This window comes from Ursus maritimus, unplaced genomic scaffold (assembly GCF_017311325.1).
Source record: "Ursus maritimus isolate PB19 unplaced genomic scaffold, ASM1731132v1 scaffold_26, whole genome shotgun sequence".
NCBI classification, from domain to species: Eukaryota; Metazoa; Chordata; class Mammalia; order Carnivora; family Ursidae; genus Ursus; species Ursus maritimus.
In genome coordinates, this window is record NW_024425119.1 from 14096013 (window position 1) to 14112003 (window position 15991).

The following is a 15991-nucleotide window of genomic DNA, read 5'->3' on the forward strand; positions in this document are numbered from 1 at the left end:
TGTGTGTGTGTGTGTGTGTGTGTGTGTGTGTGTGTGTGTGTGTTTAATTTCCTTCTTCAGGGGCTTCCTGGAGGGTGCGGGATGGCATTCTCAGAACTGAGTTCCAAAGGGCTTCTAGCACCTTCTGCTGACCTGTGACCAATGACTCACAAAACACCAGAAGCTTTATTCTCCTGTTAACGATCATAGTCTCTTGTCCTCCCTTCCTTCCTCCACAGCTGGAAGCCTTTATTTCCCTTGGACCCAGAAAAGAAATGATTGGCATCTGAAGGTAAAACTGCATTGTCACCCTGGATAATCTTAAAATGATTATTCTAGCCTGGATTATTTGTTTATATTGTTTTACAATATTAATTAATAATTGTTTTTCCTCAGCTATTTCAAGTATTATTCTTTTATTTCATTTTTATAATTTTATTAATGTAACATTTAAATTGTCTTTTTTTTCTTTTTAAAATACTGCTGCAGAAAAATTATACTTGTGTGGCAGGTTTTCTACCTGTTTTTTGGATCCTTTCCCTACAACAGAGCCCCAAAAGTAGAATAGTTAAGTCTTATGATCTTTATTTCAAATTTTAGTTGTGATTTTATTTCATTTCAATTTACTCATTAGGCACAGCAATATATACCCAGAGCATCTGTCAAGAATATGGTTCAATGCAGAGTACTCTTTTAAAATATGGTTATTGGTTGTGTTTTTCCAGCAAGTTCATTGGCTGTCATATATTTTGAAAAAAAATCTACTCATCTGAATCCTTTTCTCCCTTCCTTATAGATTTATATAGGATTCACTGCAAAAGAACTAATTCATAGTCAAATAATTACTTAGGAACTTTCTGCACTTTTAATCTTGTTTATTGAGTTTCCAGAATGCATAGCCATTATTCATTTAGTACTTGAAAGTTTAATCTGTTTTCAAAGCCAAGCACATATTTTTTAACTTCCCCGAAAAAGTCAATAACTGATATTATCAGACACAGTTGTTGCCAAATCTTTCTGCTATATACTGCTATGACAGTTCTTATACTTTTTATACCTTTAATTTTTTACACATTAACTTTTTGATATTAATGAAAGCTAGAGGAAAAATGCTTTATTCAGCCTTATAGCCTCTGTTACAAGGACAGTCTCATTTTTTAAAAAGATTTTATTTATTTATGTGAAAGAATATGTGTGCGTGCCCGCAGGTGATAGAGAGAGAGAGAAGGAGCAGGGGGAGGGGCAAAGGGAGAGGAAGAAGCAGGCTCCCCGCTGAGCAGGGAGCCTTACGTTGGGCTCAACCTGGGACTCTGGGATCATGACCTGAGCCCAAGGCAGATGCTTAACCGACTGAGCCACCCAGGCACCCGAGGACAGTCTCTTAAATACAATATAATATTTTAGAGAAAGTAATATTTTAAAGAAAGTATCTATATTCATAAAATAAAACATACAGGAACTGATTTTATGTTATTTGTTAAGGATCTATTTATTTATTTTAGAGAGAGAATGTCTGGGAAGGGGAAGGGGGAGAGAATCCTTAAGCAGTCTCCCCGTTGAGAGCGGAGCCTAACACAGGGCTCAATCCCATGACCCATGAGATCACGACCTGAGGGGAAACCAAGAGTCAGACACTCAACTGACTGAGCGACTCAGGTGCCCCCAGGAATTGATTTTAAATGTAACTTGAAGAAACGTATTTCTATGAATATTCTAAAATTCATATGTTTTTATTTTTGCAAAACTCATAAATGTTTGAGTTCCCTGTTTGTAGAAAATATCACTATCTCCAAGTAATAGCCACTAGCTTCTGTTTGAATATTTATAAAGAAGGTAAATTTGCAATGTTTTGAGGCATCATATGTCTTTACGGGCTAGATCTCATGATTTAAAAAATAAGTTTTTCTTTGTAAAAGAAAATTTGAAAACAAATTTTCATATGTTTATTGAAAACATTTCATCTAATTCTACTTCTGCCACACTGATTTTGCATACTTCCACTGAAAGAAATACCCTAAACCTATTTGGATGGAGCTATCAGTTCACCCCTCAGCCTTTCCCCTACAAACCAACTGTCCTGAACATCTCTTACTATTCAATTCTTGACAGTTTTCAGAGTATCAAATTTGGTGTCATACTGTATGTTGCGATAGAGTCATTCATTGCTTTTGTTCTTGTGTATGACATGAAGTCTTGTGTATGGACAAACTGTTGAGAGAAAATGTATTTAATGTCATAATCAACAGCAACAAATGTTAATATATTTTAAAATATTTTAACTATAATTTTTAAAGGCTGCTTATGACTCACTGTTTATACTCATTGTAGAAGAATTGGAAAATATAAAGAAAAAGTGAAAACTTCACCCGAATGGTACTCCTCAAAACAAATAAACTTCAACATTTAGTAAATTTTTATGTATTTTTTCCTATGCATATTTTTCTCAGTTGAGATCATACTGTGTGCCCAATTTTCCATATGGCCTTTTAAATCTGAAATTATAAGGATCTGGCTATTAATAATAATGATGCAAGTTTTCATAACTATTAAACTATTGTAGTTTATTCTATGAAGCACTGTAATTTATTTTATAATTTTCATTAATGTAACATTTAAATTGTCTTTTTTTTCTTTTTAAAATACTGCTGCAGAAAAATTATACTTGTGTGGCAAGCTTTCTACCTGTTTTTTGGATCCTTTCCCTACAACAGATCCCCAAAAATAGAATAGTTAAGACTTATGATCTTTATTTCAAATTTTAGTTGTGATTCAGCTAAATAAATTTCATGTCATATGATTAATATTTAAATTGTACCCAATTAGAACCTAAAAATACAACTAATCGTTTTTAATTGTTATTTCAGCTTTGATATGTGAATTTTGTCTTCTTTCTACTTAAGAATTCAGCTTCTCAGGTTGGAAGTAGATATGTTCACAAGTCTAATCAGACTTAATACCTGTTTTTAAATTATCTAGGAGAATCAGATCTAATATTTCTACAAGTTTCTATTAATTTTTTCAAAGAAACCTAAAAGAGAAACCTAAATCATCCCAGGATGTGAAAAGAAAAAAACGAAATGCATGATTTGGGCTCCCATACGTTTTCATTTGAATTATTTGGATAAATTATAATATTGATAAGGAAGTCAATAATTATAAAGATTATGGGGAGGATAAACAACATTATCCTACCTTTATATTCACAATCAACAAAGCATTTCTTTTTTTTTTTTTTTAAGATTTAGTTTAGAGAGAGAGAGCACATCAGGAGGGGGAGGGGCAGAGGGAGAAGGAGAGGGAGAGAAGCAGACTCCCCCAGAACATAGAGCCCCATGAGGGGGGGTACTCAGTTCCACCACCCTGAGATCATGCCCTGAACCAAAATCAAAAGTAGGATGCTTAACCAACTGAGCCACCTAGGCACCTCTATTTTTTGACTTTTCAGTAAGCCTCTAATAATAAGCAAAGCTTTCTTTCCTTTTTTAAAATTTCATGAGAATGTTTTCTGGCAGAAAAAACAACAACAAAACAACTGTACTGTATTGAGCAACCTCATCCCAGACCTGTGCAGATTTCATGGCATTACTTCTAATTACCCCCAACAACTGCATGGCCATAATACCTCCACTGACTCCACTGATAAGCAACAAGTCATCTTTTTAAGATTTCCTGGCACGTAGCTGTTTTACAGGAAATTTCTTGAATCAATATGCAGCAGTAGGATTCTTCATTATTTAGCAATGCCCCATTAAGTTCTGTTTTACTTAAGTGAGAAGATAGATCAGTGTTAAAGAATACTTTTGATTTTCTTTTAGCTTCACCCGAGTCAAAGTGAAGCATACCTACACACACACCTAAATCAAATCAGGAAAGAATGCTATCTTCTGCCCATGAACACCTGTCCTCGTTGGACTATCATAATAGTAAGAAATTATTCTTTATTGTGTTGAGCCTCTGAATGTTTGGGATTTGTTCACTATCAACTTTCGTAATAGAAAATGTTATTCACAGTTATTTATCATAAGGGTCAGTTTGGAGGAAGAAGATATGTGCTAACTTAGAAAGTGCATTTGTGAATAATATTACCCAGGTAAACCAGGTAAAGGAAGACAAAGGATGGATAGAATGCTGAAAAACACTAGCATTTTAAAAGGATGAGTAAGGAAATAGAGATAGCAAAGGAGATTGCCCAAAAGTAGAGATTACAAACATGGTTGTGAAAGACAAAAGATTAAAGTTCCCAGAAAAAGACAACTGTTAACTGTGCAAAATGCTATAGAGAGAGCAAAGCAAAATATTCTGTTCCTCTGCCTCTCAGGCACACATATTCTTCCTTTCTCCATGATTACAAAGCCAGATAGAAAAATAAGATTTTTGATGTGACCCCCTGAAATGTTCCACCTTTCCCTTTATCTATTTTTAAAGATTAAATGTTTACTATGGAACTTGAAGTCCACCACAAGAAAAAATTTGGAAAGACCACAAATATAAGGAGGTTAAAAAACATCATACTAAGGAATGAATGGGTTAACCAGGAAATTAAAGAAGAATTAAAAAAAATATGGAAGCAAATGAAAACACAACAGTACAAAATCTTTGGGATGCAACAAAAGTGGTCCTAAGAAGGAAGTATATAGCAATACAGGCCTACCTCAAGAAGCAAGAAAAGTCTCAAATACACAACCTAATCTTACACCTAAAGGAGATAGAAAAAGAACTGCAAATAAAGCCTAAATCCAGTAGAAGGGAAATAATAAAATTAGAGCAGCAATAAATGATAAAGAAATTTAAAAAAAAACAGTAGAGCAGATCAATGAAACGAGGAGCTGGTTCTTTGAAAGAATTAACAAAATTAATAGACCAGTAGCCAGACTTATCAAAAAGAAAAGAGAAAGGACCCAAATAAATAAAATCATGAAAAAAACCGGAGAGATCATAACCAACACCACAGAAAACAATCAATTATAAGAGAATATTGTGAGCAATTATATGCCAACATATTAGGCAATTTGGAAGAAAAGGATAAATTCCTAGAAACATATAAACTACCAAAACTGAATCAGGAAGAAATTAAAAATCTGAACAGACCCATAACCAGAAAAGAAATGGAATCGGTAACCAAAGTCTCCCAACAAACAAGAGTCTAGGGCCCAATGGCTACCCAGGGGAATTCTACCAAACATTTAAAGAAGAATTAATACCTATTCTTTTGAAACTGTCCCATAAAACAGAAATGGAAGGAAAACCTCCAAACTCACTCTATAAGGCCAGTATTACCTTGATTCTAAAACCAAAGTTCCCACTAAAAAGAATTACAGACCAATATCCCCAGTGGATATGGATGCAAAAATTCTCACCAAGATACTAGCTAATTGAATCCAACAGTACATTAAAAGGATTATTCACTACAACCAAGTGGGATTTATTTCTGGGCTGCAGGGGTGGTTCAACAGTCACAAATCAATCAACATGATACAGCACATTAATAAAAGAAAGGTAAGAACCATAGGATCCTCTCAATAGATGCAGAAAAGGCATTTGACAAAATACAGTATCCTTTCTTGATAAAAACCCTCAAGAGGGCTTCCTGGGTGACACAGTTGGTTAAGCATCTGACTCTTGGTTTCAGCTCAGGTCATGATCTCATGGTGGTGAGACTGAGCCCTGTATTGGGCTCTGTGCTGTGTGGAGTCTGCTTGGAGTTTCTCTCTCCCTCCGTCCCTCTACCCACTCAAATAAATAAATAAATCTTTAGAACAACTACAAAACCCTCAAGAAAGTGGGGTAGAAGGAAAATACCTCAATATCACAAAGGTCATATACAAAAGACCCACTGCTAATATCATCCTTAATGGGGAAAACTTGAGAGCTTTTCCCCTAAGGTCAGGAATAGGACAGGGATGTCCACTCTCATCACTGTTGTTCAACATAATACTGGAAGTCTTAGCCTTAGCAATCAGAAAACAAAAAGAAATAAAAGGCATCCAAATCAGCAAGGAAGAAGTCAAACATTCATTCTTTGCAGATGACATGATACTCTATGTAGAAAATCTGAAAGACTACACTAAAAAATTGGTAGCACTGATACAGGAATTCGGCAAAGTTGCAGGATATAAAAATCAAAGCACAGAAATCTGTTGCATTTCTATACACCAATAATGAAGCGTCAGAAAGAGAAATCAGGGAATTGATCCCATGTACAGTTGTACCAGAAACCATGAGATACCTAGGAATAAACCTAACCAAAGAGGTAAAAGATCTGTACTCTGAAAACTATAGAACACTTATGAAAGAAATTGAGAAAGACACAAAGAAATGGAAAATCAGCCTGTGCTCATGGACTGGAAGAAAAAATATTGTTAAAATGTCTATAGTACCCAAAGCAATATACACATTCAATGCAAACCCTATCAAAATAACACCAGCATTTTTCACAGAGCTAGAACAAACAATTCTAAAATTTGTATGGAACCAGAAAAGACCCAAATAGACAAAGTAATGGTGAAAAAGAAAACCAAAGCTGAAAGCATCACAATTCTGGACTTCAAGCTGTATTACAAAGTTGTAGTCACGAAGACAGTATGGTACTGGTACAAAAACGGACACATATATCAATCGGACAGAATACAGACCCCAGAAATGGAGCCACACTATATGGTCAACTAATCTTCAACAAAGCAGGAAAGAATATCCAATGGAAAAAAGCCCATCTCTTCAACAAATGGTGTTGGGAAAATTGGACAGCCACATGCAGAAGAATGAAACTGGACCACTTTCCTACACCATACACAAAAATAAATTCGAAATGGATTATAGACCTAAATGTGAGACAGGGATCCATGAAAATCCTAGAGGAGAACACAGGCAGCAACCTCTTTGACCATGGTCCCAGCAACTTCTTACTGGACACATCTCTAGAGGCAAGGGAAACAAAAGCAAAAATGAACTATTGGGACTTCATCAAGATAAAAAGCTTCTGCACAGCAATGGAAACAACCAACAAAACTAAAAGGCAACCAATGGAATGGGAGAAGATATTTGCAAATGACATATTGGATAAAGGGCTAGTATCTATAAAGAACTTATCAAACACCCCCAAATTTAAAAATCTGGTTAAGAAATGGGTGGAAGACATGAACAGACATTTCTCCAAAGAAGACATACAAATGGTTAACAGACACATGAAAAAATGCTCAACATCACTCATCATCGGGGAAATACAAATCTCACTGTGTTTTTCACAATGAGATACCACCTCACACCAGTCAGAATGGCTAAAATTAACGACTCAGGAAACAACAGATGTTGGCGAGGATGAGGTGAAAGGGGAATCCTCCTACACTGTTGGTGGGAATGCAACCTGGTGAAGCCTCTCTGGAAAACAGTATGGAAGTTCCTCAAAAAGTTAAAAATAGAACTACCCTATGACCCAGCAATTGCACTACTAGGTATTTATCCAAAGGATACAAACATAGTGATTTGAAGGGGCACCTGAACCCCAATATTTATAACAGCACTATCCACAATAGCCAAAATATGGAAAAGCCCAAATGTCCATTGAGTGATGAATGGATAAAGAAGATGTGGTACATATATACAATGGAATATTACTCAATCATCAAAAAGAATGAAACCTTGCCATTTGCAAGGATGTGGATGAAACTAGAGTGTATTATGCTAAGTGAAGTAAGTCAATCAGAGAAAGACAAATGCCATATGATTTCACTCATATGTGGAATTTAAGAAACAAAACAGATGAACATGGGGGAAGGAAAAATAAAATACGGTAAAAACAGAGAGAGAGAGAGAGAGGCAAAGCATAAGAGACTCTTAACTATAGGGAACAAACTGAGGGTTGCTGGAGGGGAGGTGGGTGGGAGGATGGGGTAACTGGGTGATGGGCATTAATAAGGGCACTTGTTGTAATGAGCATTGGGTGTTACATGCAAATATAAATCACTAAATACTACCCCTGAAACTAACACTACACTATATATATATATATATATATATGCTAAAGAATTTAAATAAAACCTTGAAAGAAAAAAAATTAAAAATGTTCAAGGATCACACACCTACACAAATCAAACAAACACATAATTTGCTATTTGGAGGGGAAAATATTATTGAATTTTGAGCTCAAAACATGAACCAATATTTATTTTATAATGTTCATATAACTCAATATCATTTCTCAGGTTTTAAGGATTTTTAGTTAAAACCTGTGTAATTTTTAAATGTTTTTTTCCATTAATCAAGAAAACTTCTGAAGCATTCTATAAGTATGTTCAAGTTTTGGTTTTGTTGAAAACTAAAAGGAAAAGGAAAAGGAGAAATTGGGAAAATTAGCTGAAAAAATTGACATACGAGTGATCATATTTCTAATATATGAAATGATTCTTAAAGCAATTTCAAAAACACTAACATTCCTATTAGAAATAAAAGATAAATAATAAAACCCAAAAATTCACAAAAAAGAAAATCCAGATGACCTATCGATACATGAAAAAGTAATCGATCTTTTCAAAATAATTCATTCATTAATCCAACAACTTCTTATTGAGACATATTTTGCATCTTTTTCAGATGAAAAAGCAAAATACCATTTCAGGTTAAAAAATGGTAGTTTTAAAAATACGATACTATTCAGGGTTGATAAGAATGGAGAAATGAGCACTCCATTATCTAAATGGGAGAATTTCCAAAGGGTGTAATATTTCTCCATGGCAGGTTAGCCACATATTTCAAAAGTCGTGCATTTTCCTTCACCAAGAAATTCTACCTCTAAGAATATATATTCGAGTAAATAACCAGAGATGTTCACAGGATTTATGTGCAATCATATTTATTGTGGCATTATTTATAATAGCTCCCAAAGGAAACAAGCAAAATGTCAAACAATGAGAACTTGGTTAAATAAATCATCATATGTTTATACAACAACTAATAAAAGTCATGTTGTGGGAAAATAATTAATGACATGGAAAATATTCTTAGCATGCTGACAAGTTTAAAAAGCAAATATTAAAATAATATATATACTATCATCCTGATTTTCTGACTGCTTATAAATGTTTGAAAGTTCTCCTAAATATAAACGAATATACAGTTATATGTGAATATAATCGTTACATATAATACTGTAATATAAACTAAAACATTGACAGTGATGACCACTGAGGGCAGGATGTAGAAGAGTCTTTAAAAATTCGTTTCTTTGTGTTTTTTCTATATATTCTGTTGTTTCCCTATTAAATAAGCACTGCTTTTATAATAAGAAAAAGAGTGACAAAATTGGATTCTTAAAATTAGGTCCTTGATAACCCAAGAGTAGTTTCAGTATGGTACGAAGGTGGAAGATGTTTAAATTTGGGTAAGTAGTGTGATTTGAGGAAGTGAAGGCAATGAATATGGACTGCACTTCAGAACACTTGGCATCTAAGTGCAGGAGGAGATCCAAGGATAGGTTTAGAGGGAGGTCAGGATGAGGTCAAGAAAGATATATATTCTAGTAATCTATCTATCTATCTATCTATCTATCTATCTATCATCTATCTATAAAAGTATATATATAATAATATATAGTATTAATATATAATAATAATAATACACACACATATACGTTACTAGGATAAAGAGAAAAAGACAGTTGAGAAAAATGCACACAGATTAAGGTCATCTAGAGATATAGTATCTTTCTTTGTCCATGTAACTTCACCTATAGGTAGAACTTAAAAGAAAAAGAAAAATGCAAAATAGTGCGCTAATACACAGTAAAACATGTGTAAATATGATGATGTATTGGGTTGTACTAGTCAAGATTCTCAGAGAAACAGAACCAATAGAATGTATATGTACACACACACACACACACACACACACACACACACACAGACATATATAGAAAGAGAAATTTATTTTAAGAAACTGGCTTTCATGATTAGGCAGGCTGGCAAGTTCAAAATCTGTAGGGTTGGCCGGCTGACTGGAAACCCAAGAAGAGCTGATGTTGCAGTTCAAGTTCAAAGACCAGTCTGCTGGCAGAATTCATTCTTGCTCAGGGCAGGGCAGCCTTTGTTCTAATAAGACCTTCAAATGATCGCTCACATTACAGGCAAAGTCCACTGATTTAAATGTTAATCTCATCCACAAAAAATCACCCTCGCAGAAACACCCAAAGTACCATTTGGCCAACTTTCTTGGCCCCATCAAGTTGACACATAAAATTAATCACAAAAGTACTATGAAAAATGAAAATAGTTCTGTTGGGTAGCAAGAGTGCAAGTTTTTCTTAATACTGTCTTTAATTTTGTTACCTTAAAGGTTAAGTATAATTTTTTAATAATTAATTCACACATGCTGTTCAAAATTCAGAAGGGCTTCAACTTTCATAATGCCTCATCTTCAACCACATTAACAGTTATGAGGTAATTATACTATTTATATGTTATCACTGACTCCTAAAATTTTTATCAAACATCAGTATGTAATTACATTCCTGACCTAATGAAAATATGTCCATCAACACTCATGGAGAGGACACATTTCATTCCACATATACAAGCATATAAGACACTAGTATAAATATGTACCATTCGTGTCTGTGGGGAAGTAGAAGTCAAGTAGCATGGCCAGAACGTGACTACCAATTGGCTGTGGCAACTTGAACAACTACTCAAGGGATAGGAGTCCGACAAACTACAAAAAACAAGAGGGGTACTTGCACACTAACCTTAATGAGGTGTTTGAAGGAACAGATGGAATAATAGATTTTGCTTTGAAAACATAAAGAGGTCCAAAAAGAAATAAATATTTCTCCAGTGGTTTAGGGATAAAGAGGAATCAAAAAGATTAGAGGAGGGGCGCCTGGGTGGCCCAGCGGTTAAGCGTCTGCCTTCGGCTCAGGGCGTGATCCCGGCATTCTGTGATCGAGCCCCACATCAGGCTCCTCCGCTGGGAGCCTGCTTCTTCCTCTCCCACTCCCCTGCTCTGTTCCCTCTCTCGCTGGCTGTCTCTCTGTCACATAAATAAATAAAATCTTTAAAAAAAAAAAAAGATTAGAGGAAAGAGGAACGGATTTTACTTTCAGCCTCTCTGCTTGAGGCGCTCATAAGCTAGTCAGAACTCTCAACCTTGAGTCAGACAATGTTATCCCTTTTAGTGGTCATTAAATCCTGAGAGGTCTTATTGCCATGTTATAGATGTGAAAAATGAAACTCAGATTTGTTAAGGGACTTACCCACAGCTAACTCATGTGACGTGATGCTTACTGGAATTTTCCCGTTGCCCCACGACTGGTGACAAGGGGCCCCACTGCATTCCAGGTTTTTTATAGTGGGAAGAAAAGTGGAAGTACAAACCATCCCCTCCCCACTCCAAATCTATTGAACCTTCTCCTAGCCAGTCATGGAGGAAAGGAAAGTTGTCTTTTGTTCCTTTTTAAAGATGTATTTATTTCAGAGAGAGCGAGGGCACTAGCAGGAGGGGCAGAGGGAGAGAGAGAATCTCAAGCAGACTCCACACTGAGCGCAGGGCCTGGCACAGGGCTCAATCTCGCAACCATGAGATCATGACCTGAGCCCAAACCAAGAGTCAGCCACTTAACTGACTACATCACCCAGGCGCCCCAGAAGGGAAAGTTTTTTATACCGAGTAAGAGATTGAAGCTTTAAGTACATATGACTTTTAATAACTGAGAGTGACCAAAAAGTAATGGAATCTTTTCAAGATATCATGAGGTGAAAAGACAGAGAATGCATGAAGTTTTCACATTTATCTCCTGAACTGAGAACATTCAACAAACCAGTTACATTTGGGGATGGGAAATGGAGCAGTTATCCAGGATCCTTCAAGAATCACTACATATGTATATGTGTATTGGGTTCATCAAACAATTCTAGACACAAAATTGGAATGCGAAAGATACCACCATATAGAGATAAGAATAGCCAATGGAAAATATTTAAAGCCACACATATTATGAACAGAAATTAATTACCTGTGGACTATAGTATTCATGAGGACGTTAGAAGATGTTGGGTGAATCTTCTTTTGTTGTCCCAGAATTGATTACTAGGCCCCCAGCTGCGGCTAAAGAGGCATTACGTCCCTCAAATTCCAAAGACATAACTGCGATCAGACGTTGCCTTTCCAGGCTTACTAAAAGGAGGCAGACTCAGCTCCACCACCACAAGCCACTGCTTCAGTGGGGAGATAGGGATAATCACTGTTAGCAGTTGTCAGTCTGGAGAGGCATTTTACAGCTCTTTCCTCCTCCTTCCTTAGGGGATCCTACAAGAAGAGAACTAATGTCCTGTTCTGGACAGACATCTCCACAGGCAATCGACCCAATGCTCGCCTACAGCTACCTAAGCAGGAGAAAAGAAAATGGACACAGATGGTAAGGATGACAGAAGGGAGGGCCACAACCTGAAACTTGACCTGATTATCTTCTTTCTCTGACAACTGAATTTAGAAACCACTGCACAAATCTTATTTCATCATGTATTTAAGCAAGACCATTCCCTGGCAAAATTTAAATGCGAATGATTACGTTTAGAATCCTTATCTCCCTTCTGGGTCTCCCACTATAATTCAGGGACTCTTTTTTCAAAGGGACAGTTGGCATATCTACTTGAGGAAACTAAGTCTCTTTACAATTCTTACCCCTTACATGTGAAATGTAAGCTAGGTAAGAGATACAGACAAAGCTATTTTGGTAAGGTATATGTTATCTACAGATAATATCACATATAGTAGAGTCTAGTAGTGTGAGGGATATATTCTTCCCACTTGTAATATACACATGTATGGAAATATGTGCTAGAGAACCTTCCCATTAATCCTCTAGTCATAGGATGTCTGGGGGGCTCCATTGGTTGAGCAACCAACTCTTGGTTTTGGCTCAGGTGTGATCTTGGGGTTGTGGGACCGAGCCCTGTGTTGGGCTCCCTGCTCAGTGGGGAGTCTGCTGCTGCTCCCCACCCCCACTCGCTCATGCTCTCTCAAATAAATAAATAAATAATCCTCTAGTCATGTCATGTTTGTGAAAATTCATTTCAAACTGAAAAATTTTTTAAATACTGATTTAATTATGAAAGTATTTTGACTTGTAGAAAACATAGCAATATTTAAATATGAAAATTTTAAAAAATCATAAACCTCAGGGACTCCTGGGTGGCTCAGTCAGTTAAGCGTCTGCCTTTGGCTCGGGTCATGATCCCAGGGTCCTGGGATCAAGTCCCCTGTTGGGCTCCTTGCTCAGTGGGGAGCCTGCTTCTCCCTCTGCCTGCTGCTCCCCCTGCTTGTGCTCTCTTTCTCTGACAAATAAATAAAACTTTAAAAAAAATCATAAATCTCTACCCATTAATGACTACTTAACATGTCGGTAAAGGGAAAGATTAATTGTAGTGTTTTACTGTATCAATATTATGCTATATGCAGTTTTATATCCCACTTTGAAATTCTTACTTATACACATATTTGTGCTTACTTGTTTGTGCTTATGAATAAAAGACCTGGAAATAAATGTTTCTGAATGTAAAATACTATCTATAGCAATAATAGCTCTGGGGTTGGTAACCTAAGATGCATGAAAAATAATAGGTTTCCAGGTCAAAAAAAGAGACCTTAGAAATAATTGAGTGATATTGAAAATATTTAACAAATGGTTATGATAAAGTCATTGACCGATCAGAACGGACACTGGGCACAAACAATTGGTTTGTCTCCACACTCATGTGTCTGAGTACTACTCCTGCATAAGAGAAGACAAAAGCCTTGAGCAGCCAAATAATTAAAGGTCACACTGATATCTGGCAACAAAACTATGATTACCATCTAAGACTCAATTTCCCGCCCAGAGTTTTTCCTACTATATCAAGTTGCCTCCCTATATGTAAGCTTTTTGAAATGTATAAGGTGCTACTTAAGTGTACATCCTAATTAATATTATGAACATGGTCAAACAAATACATAGAAATTATTATCCGGGCTCCAAGATACTATTAGGGAAAGCAGTGTACACATTTTTAAGAAAGTGTTTTTCATAAAGAAATCTGAAAATCCATATGGCTTTTTTTTTTTAAAGATTTTGTTTATTTATGTGACAGAGAGACAGCCAGCGAGAGAGGGAACACAGCAGGGGAGAGGGACAGGAAGAAGCAGGCTCCCAGCCGAGGAGCCCGATGTGGGACTCGATCCCGGAACGCCAGGATCACGCCCCGAGCCGAAGGCAGACGCTTAACGACTGCGCTACCCAGGCGCCCCTCCATATGGCTTTTATTATAGATACATTATTTTGTTCTATATAAATACTTGTTGAAGGCAATACTCCTCAACTTTTTATATACATTTAGTATTGCACAGTAATGTTATGTAAAATTTCAATTATAACTGTTCATGTCATGAATAAAATACATTTTTCCTTCTAGGTTCTCTGCAAATTCATCTTTGACTCAGTATTTAAAGACATATTTAGCAAAGTGTTCTTTCCTTTCTAGTTAAATACCAGCTAACGCATTCTTACATGTACCTGTGAATTTTTCCACTTGCAAGTATAATAAATATAGCAGGGGTTTATTTACTATGTTTCCCGGATACCTAGTCTGATAAAGCAAACCTGACGCATTTTCAGGCAATAGTTCAAAGACTGTAATCACTGGACAAAGTTGATTGAACATCTGCTCTGTACCGTCCACTCAGCTAGGCATTCAGTATAAAGGGGAAACAAAGTAAGGTCATCCTTGTCCTGGTGGAACTTAACGTCTAGGACATTAAAAACAAACAAATAAATAAACTAACAGACAGCAAACACTCTGAAATACTATGCAGATTGCCTAAAGTACCAGAGCTTTGGAGAACTTTCATCACAAACATTCTCCAATCAACATCGTTCTGGAAGGAAACATGTTCCGGTCATTTGATCTTATCTGCCCAGGCAAATGCATAATAATTATCCTTCTGTGAAACTATTAGAACAAATTGTAAAGGAAGTAGGAGTTGCTATCTGGGGGAGTTGAGTTGTAAATACTTCCTGTTATCCCTGATGCATTTATCACATGAAAGTGGACATTTGAAACCGTAAGCAGAATACTGCTGGGAGAGCTCTACAATAGTTGTCATGGGACTCCACTCTTGCCGGTGACTTTCTGGGTGGTTCTTGAACATACCGATAAATCACTGACACTTCAGTTTTTCATTTTCACAACTACAAATAGGATATTACTATCTACCAATGTCTGAAGGATGATAAGCAGTAATAATAAAACTCGTAGGGAGTTTGTCGACCTCCTCCTAATCCATACTCTCATTTTTGTGTCGTCCAACTTGGCAACTTCTCCCCCCATCCTCTAATATAATCGGTCTGTGGTTTATCTTTTGAAATTAAGCCAACCTCACCATTGTTTAATGGTATTGTATACAGTAGTATATTTTCTATTAACCAGGGTAACCAGTCAGAGCTAATACCCTTAGTCAGGTGGCCCTTCTTTATGGCCCCATGACATTGTTTCTCCTCTTCATACTATTTGACACATTGCACTATATTTACTGACTTACTTGTTTGTATCTCCCACTAGCCATATATTCTGTGAAGGCAGCCAACATTTGTTTTGTTCACCACTGTGCATCGTTATTTCTCTTATGCCTAATGTAGTCTGGCCCAGATTAAAAACTTGGTATATATTTACTCAATGAATGGATGGACAGTATTGCAGTGAATCCCTAGAGAATGGGGAATCTCTAGAGAATGGGGAGCATACATGTATTCCCAGCATCTAGCTCGTTACCTGGAACTTCATAGGTATTCCACAAATGTTCCAAATTGAAATGAGAAGGTTGGCCAAGCTCCTTCAGTTAAAGATTTCGAGGTTGCTGGAACCTAACGATACATGTTACCTGTTTCCAGGTAGTTGAGCAAGTTCATTGTCCTATGAAAGATAAAAGTCAGAGCAAACTTAAGTTGAGGTCTGTACTAATACTTCTTTGAAACTATCCGTGAGGTAAAACTATA

At 36.3% G+C, this 15991-nt stretch overlaps 1 protein-coding gene across 4 annotated transcripts in view; it reads right to left on the reverse strand.

The window, feature by feature from the left end:
• Window positions 1-15991, reverse strand: part of LOC103677773 (histone H4) — a 57603-nt gene that overhangs the window by 33200 nt on the left and 8412 nt on the right. For 2 of the 4 annotated variants that reach the window (XM_008707025.2, XM_008707021.2), the window contains exon 3: window positions 15768-15908. The exons of the other annotated variants lie outside the window; for them this stretch is intronic. The gene's annotated coding sequence lies outside the window, so the exon portion shown is untranslated. The remainder of the gene's footprint in view (window positions 1-15767; window positions 15909-15991) is intronic. 4 annotated transcript variants of the gene reach the window in all.